Source organism: Palaemon carinicauda, chromosome 41 (assembly GCF_036898095.1).
Source record: "Palaemon carinicauda isolate YSFRI2023 chromosome 41, ASM3689809v2, whole genome shotgun sequence".
NCBI lineage: Eukaryota > Metazoa > Arthropoda > Malacostraca > Decapoda > Palaemonidae > Palaemon > Palaemon carinicauda.
The window spans coordinates 51,115,906-51,128,730 of NC_090765.1; the positions used below are offsets into that span (position 1 = coordinate 51,115,906).

Genomic DNA, 12,825 nt, shown 5'->3' on the forward strand with positions numbered 1-12,825 from the left:
ATTTGTGTGAAGAAAAACCCTGCACAGCGAAAGCTCAAAACTAGAATACAGTGAACCCTCGTTTATCGCGGTAGATAGGTTCCAGACCCGGCCGCGATAGGTGAAAATCTGCGAAGTAGTGACAGCATATTTACCTATTTATTTAACATGTATATTCAGACTTTTAAAACCTTCCCTTGTACGTAGTACTGTTAACAAACTACCCTTTAATGTACAGAACACTTAATGCATGTACTAACGTACCCTAAACTAAAACAGGCACAAATATTAAGGGCGACTTTATATCATGCGTTTCCTAAACACGCCAAAAAGCACGATAAAAAATGGCAACCAATGTTTTGTTTACGTTTATCTCTGATTATAATGAAGAAACAAACGCATTTACACATCTTTGTATAGGTTAGTTTCTGCATCGATTATACTGATTATTCAGTACAGTATGTTCATTTGGTTATTACTACTGTTTCTTAATTTTTCTTAGGACTTCCAAATGAAATGTTTTTCTTTATGACGCCGCCTGAAACGACGGCGTCATAAAGTACGCTCAGTAAACAAACTAAGGAATTTAACGCGCATGATGAAAGTGATAAATAATGATATTACAGTAAAAGCTTTTATAAAATATGTTATTACAAATATTATTTACCGTATCTATATAAAATCATACATACGTAGCAAAGCAGGAAAACAATCTACGAGAGAGAGAGAGAGAGAGAGAGAGAGAGAGAGAGAGAGAGAGAGAGTTGTTTTACATACGTAAATGTAAATTTTAAACAAAAAAAAATAGCCCCATTTCATATAAAATAGATTACAAATATTTTACTTTATCATATTACAGTAGTCTGTATAATACTGTAAAGTTCAGTACAGTATGTTGTTGTTAAAGTCGTGGCGATGAAATTCTCACGAAACAAAAACACGCCATTTGAGTACAACAGCTGATTCTCTCTCTCTCTCTATCTCTCTCTCTTTCTCTCTCTCTCTCTCTCTCTCTCTCTCTCTCTTCGTGTTATACAATACTTACATTTAGATGAAGAAGCTAAAATTAGTTTTCTTAGTGTCAATTAAATACGAAACGAAATAATTAGGCCGAGTCTACATCCATTTCAATCATAGCTAAAAATACGGCATCCGATTTCATCAGCAAACCACTATTTTTTGGGAAATATAATTTTATTCTAGAAAATTGCCACTCTTTAAATAGTTAATTGCACATTAAGAAAGCGTGTACTTTTGTTTTTAAATTTCGGGTTTGTTTTAAAAATCGAGTATTGTTGACTTTTTTTTTTTACTTTTGGCTGTGATTAGATTAGCTGTCATCTAGCTGCCCCTCTTGAGTGTGTACGAATACACTAACAAAGTATCATTTATACCATTTCTTAACTTATTCAAACCGTCTACAGTATACAGTTGATATTACATAAGCACCAATGTGTTATAACCTATCAAATTTTTTTGTTTATTACATTTAAAACCCCCCCCCCCTCTCTCTCTCTCTCTCTCTCTCTCTCTCTCTCGCTACTTTTCACTACCTCCCATTCCTTACCTCTCTCTATCTCTCTAACAAATGATATCTTTGTTGCTCCTCAAAGTTTCATTGATATTGAAAATCAATCACGATTCAATTTTCCTTACTTTCTCCAATCTCGCACCATCGGTCACTTCGCGGTATTTTCGATATTTCTGGAAAATCCGCAATATATGTATATACATGGGTTATGAAAAAAATCCGCGAAGTGGTGAATCCGCGATGGTCGAACCGCGAAGTAGCGAGGGTTCACTGTATAGTACTTCACCAATTAGATGTGAAAAACTCCTGTTTAGCAACAGCGAGTAAAGTACGTCTTGTCGACACGTCGACAGAGAGAAAATTGAGTCTTTGTTTACATGAGAGCTGGGTATCTGGTCGACAGATGGCGCTGTTGGGCACACCCGCAACCTGTGTAGCGATCGCTGGCGAGTTTTTCCGTAGAGTTGTCTGTCGACCAACAGAGTTGCAGCTATATATTCACCGGCTAAGTTAAATATTAAAAAATATGTACCGAAAAAAACAATAAACAAAAGGCGTGCATACCAAGAGACAGAAGGATCTTATTTCAGAAAATTAGAAAGTGGAAGAAAAATCTTGCAAAAGAAAAAAATGTGTGGAAAATGAGGGAAATAAAATGTAAGATAGAAAATGCAGAACAAAAGATTATACAGCCGAAAGAAAATAAAAAAAGGGACTTAGAAGAAAGGACACTTCAAAATATAAAAAGAAACCCCAAAGTACTTTACTCCTATGCAAAAAAGATGAATAAAGGGAGAGTAGAAATAGGCCCTCTAAGAATTGAAGGACGGCTAACGAATGAAAAAAAGGAAATATGCAACATATTAGCAGAAAAATTACGAATGAGAATAATGAAACAGAAATGAGAGAAGAAAATGTTGAATATCTAACGGATATAGATATTAATGAAGCAGATATTGTCAAGGCTATAAACGAAATTAAAAATGGATCGGCAGCCGGACCAGATGGAGTTCCAGCGATTTTGTTAAAAAAAACTGCAAACACTATCGCGAAGCCGCTTGCAATACTGCTAAGACAAAGTGTAGATATGAGCAAGATGTATGTTAAACATAAATTAGCTTATATAACCCCTATCTTCAAAAGTGGATCAAGACTACAGGCAAGCAATTATAGACCTGTTAGTCTAACATCACATATTATGAAAGTGTATGAGAGGGTAATAAAAAAGAAAATAATGAACCATTTGGTCAAAAATAATTTGTTTAATATGGGTCAACACAGTTTCATACCTGGAAAAAGTACACAGACCCAACTGATAGCACACTATGAAAACATATACAATAATATGATAAATGAAAAAGACACAGATGTGATCTATCTAGATTTTGCAAAAGCCTTTGACAAGGTAGACCATAACATATTGGAGAAAAAAATGAGAAAGCATAATATTGTGGGAAAGATAGGAAAATGGGTAAAAGAATTCCTGCAAAATGACAAATTCGAAGATAATTTGTATTTTTCCTAACCATACAAACCTTAGCTATTTACAAAGGGTTATTACTTTTAGCGTAGCTGAAATGGCGAGCCATTAGAATTTAACGAGGGTGTATTACCCCCCGCGCTAGTTAGCGGGGGGGTAGGGGAGTGGTAGCTAGCTACCCCTCCTCCCCCTCACACACAGGTGAATACTCACTTTCACTTAGAGGTAGGACTTGTCTTGGGGGACAGGGCTGGCGGGCAAATATGTGTAAATAGCTAAGGTTTGTATGGTTAGGAAAAATACAAATTATCTTCGAATTTGTCATTTGTTCCGTAACCGAAATACAAACCACGCTATTTACAAAGGGTGACTTATCCCTTAGGAAGGGTGGAAAGTCCCCAGCCATACTGGCTTTGGCTTTACCCGGGGACTCAGAATCCGAGTGAGTCGCACTCGAGAAAAGGAGTCCCTGCACCTCACAAGTTCCTTGCACCGCAAGGAACCATGTGGCCTACGTAAGCTTGTGTGTGAAGGAAGAAGTGTGACCCGTCTTAGGCAGTTGACCTGGAGTTCCAGAAGGAACTCTGGGTTAAGACGTTCCCAATACCACCTCGTCAGGGTATGGGGGACGCGACAGTATTGACTCAATACTCGGAACACAAGGAAGCATGGTTTACCTGCAGAGGTTCGAGGTCAGCTATGCAGAGACCAGGATGCTGCTTCCCCGTAGAGGGGATGATGAAGAAAGAAGTAAGGGCCAGACATACTTCTTTCGTTCATGCAGACTAAAACCTGATAACAATGCCCTCAACCTTCTGCTACCTGTCCAAAAAGGAGCCTGAGGTTAGACCAGCTGTTGTGTAGCCACCACAGAGCGATAGAAAACGTATCGAGACTCCTGTGGGTCACGCCCTGCAGGAAGCGGGCTGCGAAGGTCATCAGACGCTTCCAGACTCCAGCTTGTAGCACCTGCGTCACAGAGTAGTATTACTCGAAGGCGAGGGACGTTGCGATGTATCCAACATCGTGCTGTAGGGCGACGTGACGGGGGAGGGTCTGAAGACAGGTCGAGATGAATGTCCTTGAGTCCGGGCTGAAGAGGTATACTGGTGACTCTCCCCCCATGTCCTCCTTGTGTTCCCAAATCGGCTGCAACTGAGGCCAAACTGCAGCTGTTCCCAGCGCTAACCTCTCGATTCCTGTACTGGCAAGAAAGAGAAGGTCTTGGGACATCAGACACAGAATGGAGACTCAAAATCTTGAATGAATCGGACCGAAGGGTCGGGACCCACAGATTCTGAGTCTAGCCAACAACTCAGGAGCGAGCCTGAATGTTGCCTTCCCCTCTTCCTTAGAAAGGGGGGGAGTAGTAAGAGACCAAGAAGATTGCTTACACACTGGCCGTGGCCAGAGTGAGCAGAAGACCCAGGGCGGAATACAATCCGAGGCCTGTCGTAAAAGGGTCTTGAGAAGATCTCTTAAAGGACTAAAAGTCCGAGCCATGCTCCAAGTTGGAGGTCTTCCTCCGACTAGGGCAGGGACGATCGTAGCTTCGCATGAGCGAGGATAGATCCAGCGGGCAGGAAAAAGTTATTCCTTTAAGCCTGAAGGTCAGGGAAAGGCTGAGCGACAGGCTTCATTGCCAAGAGCGGAAAGGAGTTTCCTCCCGCCGAAAGGCAATAAGACCGTTATTGCTGGAGAAGAGGCCTCACGGGAAGAAGTATATCTCCCACGGCACCAACCACCTTAGACTCTTCACTTTGCCTGGGAGACCCCTGTGGATGACTATCGCAGATGACGCGACCTCCGTACCGCGACTGTAGCGGGTTGTCTCTTCTAGAGGAGGAAGCGTAGTGTCTCCAGGCATGAAGCCGAAGCGACGCCCCGGTTCGGGAGAGATGTCGCAGTGTGGTTGCTTGAGTAGTCTGCGCCGTGGGAGAAGCTCTCCCGGGAGTTCCGTCAGGGGAAGCAGAGGGTCCAGAAACCGTTCTGCACATAGTCCCAGTGGAGCTCTCCCATTGAAAGGTTGACAGACAACCTGGTTTTGTTGAGACCCATTGTCCGCAGACAAAAAGGAGGGAAGACGCAGGCGTCGAAGTTGTCCCACCATCACCGGAATGCATCTTGCCAGAGTCTCGGGGTCTGAGACTGGGGGGAAAACTAGCGGAAGCTTGAGGTTCCAAGCTGTCGCGATCAGGTCCCCCAGACCAGCACTTGCTGGTTACCCAAGGTCAAAGACCCCTAGGTACACTCTCTCTATGAGGCTCTGCTCGGATAGTCTGAGAGAAACATTCCCCTGCCTGGAATGAGAGAGCCGATGGTGGAATTGAGAGAATCTCAATCATCCCGATATCTCTACTGCAAGATGTGAAGGTGTGAAAATGCGTCCCCTGCTGGTTAGCATGAAGTCGACACGCAACGGGGCGACTTGGCAGGAGCGGTAGGATCTGAAGAGGGGCCAGACTAAGGCCCTTAAGCCTGCCTGAATGATGGAGAGGTATCCTTCAGGTCTTGACCATAGGCCTGGACCGGAACATGCCCCCCCCCCCTTTCCTTTGACGAGTCCGAGAACCGCATCAAGAATGTGGGGAAAGGACGAGAATATCCACTACCATCAAGAGGCTCCATAGGTCAACACCCATTGTAGGTTTAATAGTTCCGCTGGTCCCATAGGGCCAGGGAGTCCGGTTAAACATTGCCTGAAGCCACCGGAACTTGGATCGCCCCACATGGAACTTATCCTGAGGCGACCGTTCGGACTATAAACGGGTCAATGAGGAAAGAAGAACTAGGAAACGTTCCAAGGTAGGGCTGAAAACTCTGCTTGACTGAGAACAGGTACTGCGACTCTCCTCAGTCTTGCCACGGTGAACCGAAAGGAAGGCTCGGAGGATGTGGTAACAGAATCTGGCGTCCCCAGGTGGTCACCCATCCAAGTACCGACGTTGCTTAACCTCGCTGGACGGACGAGAAGCGGGGTTTCCAACGTGGTAAGGCGGTTGACTCAATATCATGGCCAGATACTCCAGATGTTGAGGCAGAGGAAGAGAAGGCTCCAAGCAAAATACCATGAGCCCACACTCATGGTCAGCATTCGGAAGCTTTTCCCGGCGCTGAAGAAGGTCGAAACCCGAGCCTACCGGAGTTGACCAGCCCTCCAAACAGCAGAGGAGGCGGAAGTCTGCACCTGAGCGGCCAAGAGGAAGGCAGGGAGAGTTCTCTGGGGAAACAAACCTGCTATGCCACGGCGGGATAGCCACACTGCATCATAAGCAGGAATACTTGCAGTTTAGGCTGAATTCGACGAGCACCCTGGAAGATGGATGGAATGGAAACTGAAAGTACCCGTCCTTCCGATCCAGGGTTAAAGGAGTCCTGTCGCCTCGTTACCAGTCTGATCGATTCTGCTGGTCTACGCTGGCCGAAGTTTGTACGACAAACTTGATCAGGGCTGAGAGGTCGACTATGGACATCCCCTCTCAGATCCTTCCTTACAAGAAAGGATCGACTGAGGGGGGCCGGGGGGTGAAGCCGTCGATGATCCTAAGGAAGACCTTCGCCTAAGGTATGGATCATTCTGCCCAACCGGGCAACTCTGCTGATGCTATGGCATAGAGGTTCAGAGACACTGAATTCGCTGACAGAGACGGCAGGCGCGATATCCTTGGCTACTCACAGAGATTGTGCGGGAATGGGCATCGGGAAGCTGTCATTCGGATGAGTTACCTTAAGCATCCTCCCAGCGAAAAAACCTGCAATCCTAGAGTTCGTGAACTCCTTTTAGGACTATGCCCCCCCGGGGGAGTCTCCCGTGCCATCTGTTCCTGACAGGAGGAAACTGCAATTGGACACCTTGTCCCAGTTGTCGTAGCCGATAACTTAGGCCGACGTGGTTGAAAGAAAAGGGAGCTGGAGCCCTGCAGAGTCTGGAAGAAAGCGCCTTGGAGGAGTGAAACCGGAAGTCGATTTACTCCGCACAGCAGACGTCTAAGTCTCTGTCCTTGGGCAAAGACAAAACTCTTCTCAAGGATGGAAGGGTGTCTGAGGTTGTTGACCTCCACAGATGAGACACCCGAATGAAGCCTTCAGTCAGCGCGTCCAGATGGTACAACATCGAGCTTGTCCGCAAGTAGATACTTAACGACGAAAGGCCAAGGTGCCTGAGCTCGAGAGGAGGAAAGTACCCTTGATCTTCCTGTAGCTTCCTTGAACCAAACCTCGGGCCGTAACCGAGGAGGGAAAGAACCTGGTAAGCTCCCAGAGGAAGAGGTAAGCAGTCACCCCTTGTCCGATGGAGAAATCTTCAACGGAAAGCCCCCCCGCCAAAAATCCTTCCAGGGCGGGAGAAGGAGAGAGTACTCGTGCAGGAGAGGGGACCCTCGAGACCGACCTCTTGGGAACCAACTTCGCCCTGGGGGAAGTCACCACGAAGTCCACTCCTCTCTTTCTCTTCAGCGTAGGAGAGACAGCCGCTGGTTTGTTACCCTGGCCGGTGAGTGCTGGTTTCATAAACCTCATTAACGCCCGTGCCAGCGGATCAAACCATGTCTGCTGCTCCAAGGACACAGAGTCCGAAATCCTCGCTAAGGTGAAAGGGATCGGGCGATCCTTTGGAGAGGACACGACGGTTCCTGCCTGAAAAGGTGGGAAGAATGCTGTACTGACCTGTCTTCGTCCTGCACTACCAACCTGTGCTTGGATGGAGGTGATCCCGAGTGCCGCCTAGGAGCACGCGTCCCTGCTGCTACCACCGGCTGTGGAATTCGCCGCGAACTATGGTCGCGCGAGGGCGAACAGTCGCGCAAAGGCGAATGGTCGCGCGGGGCGCACAGGCGAGTGGTCGCGCGGGCAAGCGGTCGCGAGGGCGCGCAGGCGAGCGATCGCGCGGCGCGAGCGATCGCGCGGGCGCGCGCAGGCGAGCGATCGCGCGGGCGCGCAGGCGAGCGATCGCGCGGGCGCGCAGGCGAATGGGCGTGACGGCGAGGGATCGTGCTGCCGCGTAGGTGAAGAAGATCGCTGGCGGTAAGCGATGGCGAGCAGCATGTGTAGGTGAATGATCGCGTGATAGGGTGCGATGGTGATCAGCATCCGCAAGAGGGCGAGCGTTCAGGGTTGTGCGATGAGGAGCAGCATGCGTAAGCGGGCAATCGTGCAGGGTTGTGCGATGGCGAGCAGCATGCGCAGGTGAATGATCGCGTGAAAGGGTGCGATGGTGATCAGCATCCGCAAGAGGGCGATCGTTCAGGGTGGTGCGATGAGGAGCAGCATGCGTAAGCGGGCAATCGTTCAGGGTTGTGCGATGGCGAGCAGCATGCGCAGGTGAATGATCGCGTGAAAGGGTGCGATGGTGATCAGCATCCGCAAGAGGGCGATCGTTCAGGGTTGTGCGATGAGGAGCAGCATGCGTAAGCGGGCAATCGTTCAGGGTTGTGCGATGGCGAGCAGCATGCGCAGGTGAATAATCGCGTGAAAGGGTGCGATGGTGATCAGCATCCGCAAGAGGGCGATCGTTCAGGGTTGTGCGATGAGGAGCAGCATGCGTAAGCGGGCAATCGTTCAGGGTTGTGCGATGGCGAGCAGCATGCGCAGGTGAATAATCGCGTGAAAGGGTGCGATGGTGATCAGCATCCGCAAGAGGGCGATCGTTCAGGGTTGTGCGATAACGATCAGCATCCGCAGTTGAGGGTCGCGCGATGGCGATCAGCATCCGCAGTTGAGGGTCGCGCGATGGCGATCAGCATCCGCAGTTGAGGGTCGCGCGATGGCGATCAGCATCCGCAGTTGAGGGTCGCGCGATGGCGATCAGCATCCGCAGTTGAGGGTCGCGCGATGGCGATCAGCATCCGCAGTTGAGGGTCGCGCGATGGCGATCAGCATCTGCAGTTGAGGGTCGCGCGATGGCGATCAGCATCCGCAGTTGAGCTAGTAGCTGGCGAACCATGTTCCTTCAGAAGTGTTGGAGAACGTTGGCGTGCCAGCTGTAACACACGTGGGCGATCCGGAGATCGCTGGCGAGCTGACGATCGCTGGCGAGCTGACGATCGCTGGCGAGCTGATGATCGCTGACGAGCTGATGATCGCTGACGAGCTGATGATCGCTGACGAGCAGAAGGCTACGCGTGGAAGCCTGTGCAAAGAAGAAGAGTCCTTGACCCCGACCTGAACCGAAGTTCTAGATCGCGAGGGCGAACGTGGGCGCACAGGGCACGTAACAGGAACCGCCGGGAAGATCATCTTGAAAGCGCTGACGAACAGGAGAGCGCTGACGAACAGAAGGGCGCGCAGGGAAACCCTGACACGCAAGGGAAGAACCCCCGTGGGGGCAACCCTTAGCCCCGAAGGGATCGTTGTCCGCCGGGAGACTGATGTCCGTCGGAAGACCGCTGTCCGTCGGGAAGACCGTTGTCCGTCGGGAAGACCGTTGTCCGTCGGGAAGACCGTTGCCCGTCGGAAGACGAGATAAAGAAGTTGTAGGCTGCAAACGGAGATTCAAAAAGGCGCCTCAAGCACCCTTATAGGGAGATGAGAGGCCCTTACGACGAGGCGGACGGAGGGCCTTACGGCGAGGGAGGCCAACAGCAACAGCAACAGAAGAAACCTCCGAAGAGGAGTCTCTATGAGTGTACTCTCTCGCGAACGAAAGAGAAACACTTCGTGGAAGAGACTGGTCAGCTAGTGACCTAAAAGGGGCAATCCTCCGAAGAGGAGCTCCTGCAGTTGCCCAGCCCCTTGAGCGAAACTGCAGGTGCGACCGCTCAGCACCAAGAGCATAGTCGCACGAAAAAAAGGCAAGAGAAGAACCCCCCAAAAGAGGAAAAGCTCAAGCCTGGACAGGAAAAAACTTCCCTCGGAAGGAAAGTTATCCGCCCAAGGAGGCAAGCCTCCTGACTGTTCTAAAATGAACTGGAGAGCTGTCCGTCGACACGGGAGTACTACCAGTAGAAGGAGACACGCCCCTGACGACAATACAAGGGGGGAGGCAGCAACAGCCGAATCCCCAGGACTCAACCAGACAGCTCACACCGTTGCTATATTACAGAAACGAACTAGATCGGTAACTGTAAAAAAATAAAAACAAATAATATTAGTACACATTCATTCCCCCGGGAAGGCTCCGAAGAGGAATCCCGAGGAAAAGGAACAAGAATTACACAACAGGCACGTGCCCTCACAACCACTTACACTCGCGGAAGGAGAGCTGTAACCAAAACAGAATTATAACAATTATAATTATGTAACTATGTAATTATGTAATTTAAAAATGAATGAACACTAAAGAAAAAAAAACGAAAACCCCGAAAGGAATCGTTCTACAAGCTGAAAAATTAACAACTACAATTAGATTCATAAACTAATTGAAACAAAATGTACGGCGTAGCAACCCCACCCACACGGGAAGGAAGCTACAAGGGCGTAGTAAAACATAGTAAAAGGGTGAACGACCTCAAGAGAGAGAGAGAGAGAAAGACCGAAGTCAAACTCGATCGCAACCCATAAAATTAGGCCGTGGTGGCCTAACTGCCGAGGCCTCCACGTAGATATCGTACACTACACACACACATCTGAAAAGGAAACTTACTTATTTCTATACTCAAATATATATACAAACATGAAAACATGTTTACATATATATTGAGTAAAAGAAAAGTAAGCGATTAAGTAAAGACAAAACAGACAATGGCTGCCAAGCGAGGACCAAGACAGAGACGTCTGTCACAGTCCGAGCCAAAAGTGAAAGTGAGTATTCACCTGTGTGTGAGGGGGAGGAGGGGTAGCTAGCTACCACTCCCCTACCCCCCCGCTAACTAGCGCGGGGGTAATACACCCTCGTTAAATTCTAATGGCTCGCCATTTCAGCTACGCTAAAAGTAATAACCCTTTGTAAATAGCGTGGTTTGTATTTCGGTTACGGAACAAACAGAAAATAGATAGTGGTTGCAAATGACGAGAAATCAGATGAAGCCCAGGTAATATCTGGTGTGCCACAAGGTACGGTATTAGCTGCACTGCTATTTGTTATTATGATCTCAGACATAGACTGTGATGTTGAAAACTCCGTAGTGAGAAGTTTCGCCGATGACACAATAATAAGTAGAGAAATTACTTGTGATGAAGATAGGAATTCACTACAAAGAGATCTAAACAGAATATATGAATGGGAGGAGATAAATAGGATGGTATTTAACTCTGATAAATTCAAATCAATAAATTATGGAAACAGAGAAGGAATGGTGTATGCATACAAGGGACCTAATAATGAGACAATCACAAACAAGGAAGCAATTAAAGACCTTGGTGTAATGTTAAATAGGAATATGTTATGCAACAACCAAATAGCAACACTGTTGGCTAAATGTAAAGCAAAAATGGGAATGTTATTCAGACACTTTAAAACAAGAAAAGCTGAACACATGATTATGCTTTACAAAACTTATGAACGTAGTACACTTGAGTACTGCAATGTGATATGGTACCCACACTACCAAAAGGATATTGCGCAAATAGAGAGTGTACAAAGGTCCTATACTGCTAGAATAGAAGAAGTTAAGGACCTTGACTACTGGGAAAGACTGCAATTTTTAAAACTATACAGTCTATAAAGGAGAAGAGAATGCTACATGATAATACAAGCATGGAAGCAAATAGAAGGAATTACTGAAAACATCATGGAGCTTAAAATATCAGAAAGAGCAAGCCGAGGTAGATTAATAGTGCCAAAAAATATTCCAGGTAAACTAAGAAAGGCGCACAGGACATTAATCCACTACGCACCAGCATCGATAATGCAGCGACTATTTAATGTGCTGCCAGCTCATCTAAGAAACATATCAGGAGTGAGCGTAGATGTGTCTAAGAATAAGCTTGATAAATACCTAAGATGCATCCCAGACCATCCAAGACTGGAAGATGCAAAATACACCGGAAGATGCATTAGCAACTCTCCGGTGGATATACGAGGTGCCTCACACTAAGGGACCTGGGGGGCAATAAGTCTCTCTCTCTCTCTCTCTCTCTCTCTCTCTCTCTCTTTCTCAGAAATGCATGCCTCAGATTAGTATCTCTCTCTCTCTCTCTCTCTCTCTCTCTCTCTCTCAGAAATGCATGCCCCAGATTAGTATCTCTCTCTCTCTCTCTCTCTCTCAGAAATGCATGCCCCAGATTAGTATCTCTCTCTCTCTCTCTCTCTCTCTCTCTCTCTCTCTCAGAAATGCATGCCCCAGATTAGTATCTCTCTCTCTCTCTCTCTCAGAAATGCATGCCCCAGATTAGTATCTCTCTCTCTCTCTCTCTCTCTCGCTCTCTCTCTCCTCTCTCTCTCTCTCTCTCTCTCTCTCAGAAATGCATGCCCCAGATTAGTATCTCTCTCTCTCTCTCTCTCTCTCTCTCTCTCAGAAATGCATGCCCCAGATTAGTATCTCTCTCTCCCTCTCTCTCTCTCTCTCTCTCTCTCTCTCTCTCTCTCTCTCTCTCAGAAATGCATGCCCCAGATTAGTATCTCACTCTCAGAAATGCATGCCCCAGATTAGTATCTCTCTCTCTCTCTCTCTCTCTCTCTCTCTCTCTCAGAAATGCATGCCCCAGATTAGTATCTCACTCTCAGAAATGCATGCCCCAGATTAGTATCTCTCTCTCTCTCTCTCTCTCTCTCTCTCTCTCTCTCTCTCAGCCCAAATTACCCACAAAACAACAACTAAACTAAAAAATAATTATGCAAGCATTATCAAAAAGGCAGCATAGCAAATATATTACTGCAACTTAGTATCAAAAGACGGTTAGCATCATTAAGTCGGGTCTATTCATGGGTCCTGTTTCAGAGTATATTCAAATTTTTGAT

General features: G+C 47.3%; 1 protein-coding gene across 3 annotated transcripts in view; it reads right to left on the reverse strand.

The window, feature by feature from the left end:
- Positions 1 to 12,825, reverse strand: part of LOC137632632 (uncharacterized) — a 79,737-nt gene that overhangs the window by 39,698 nt on the left and 27,214 nt on the right. The window lies entirely within an intron of this gene.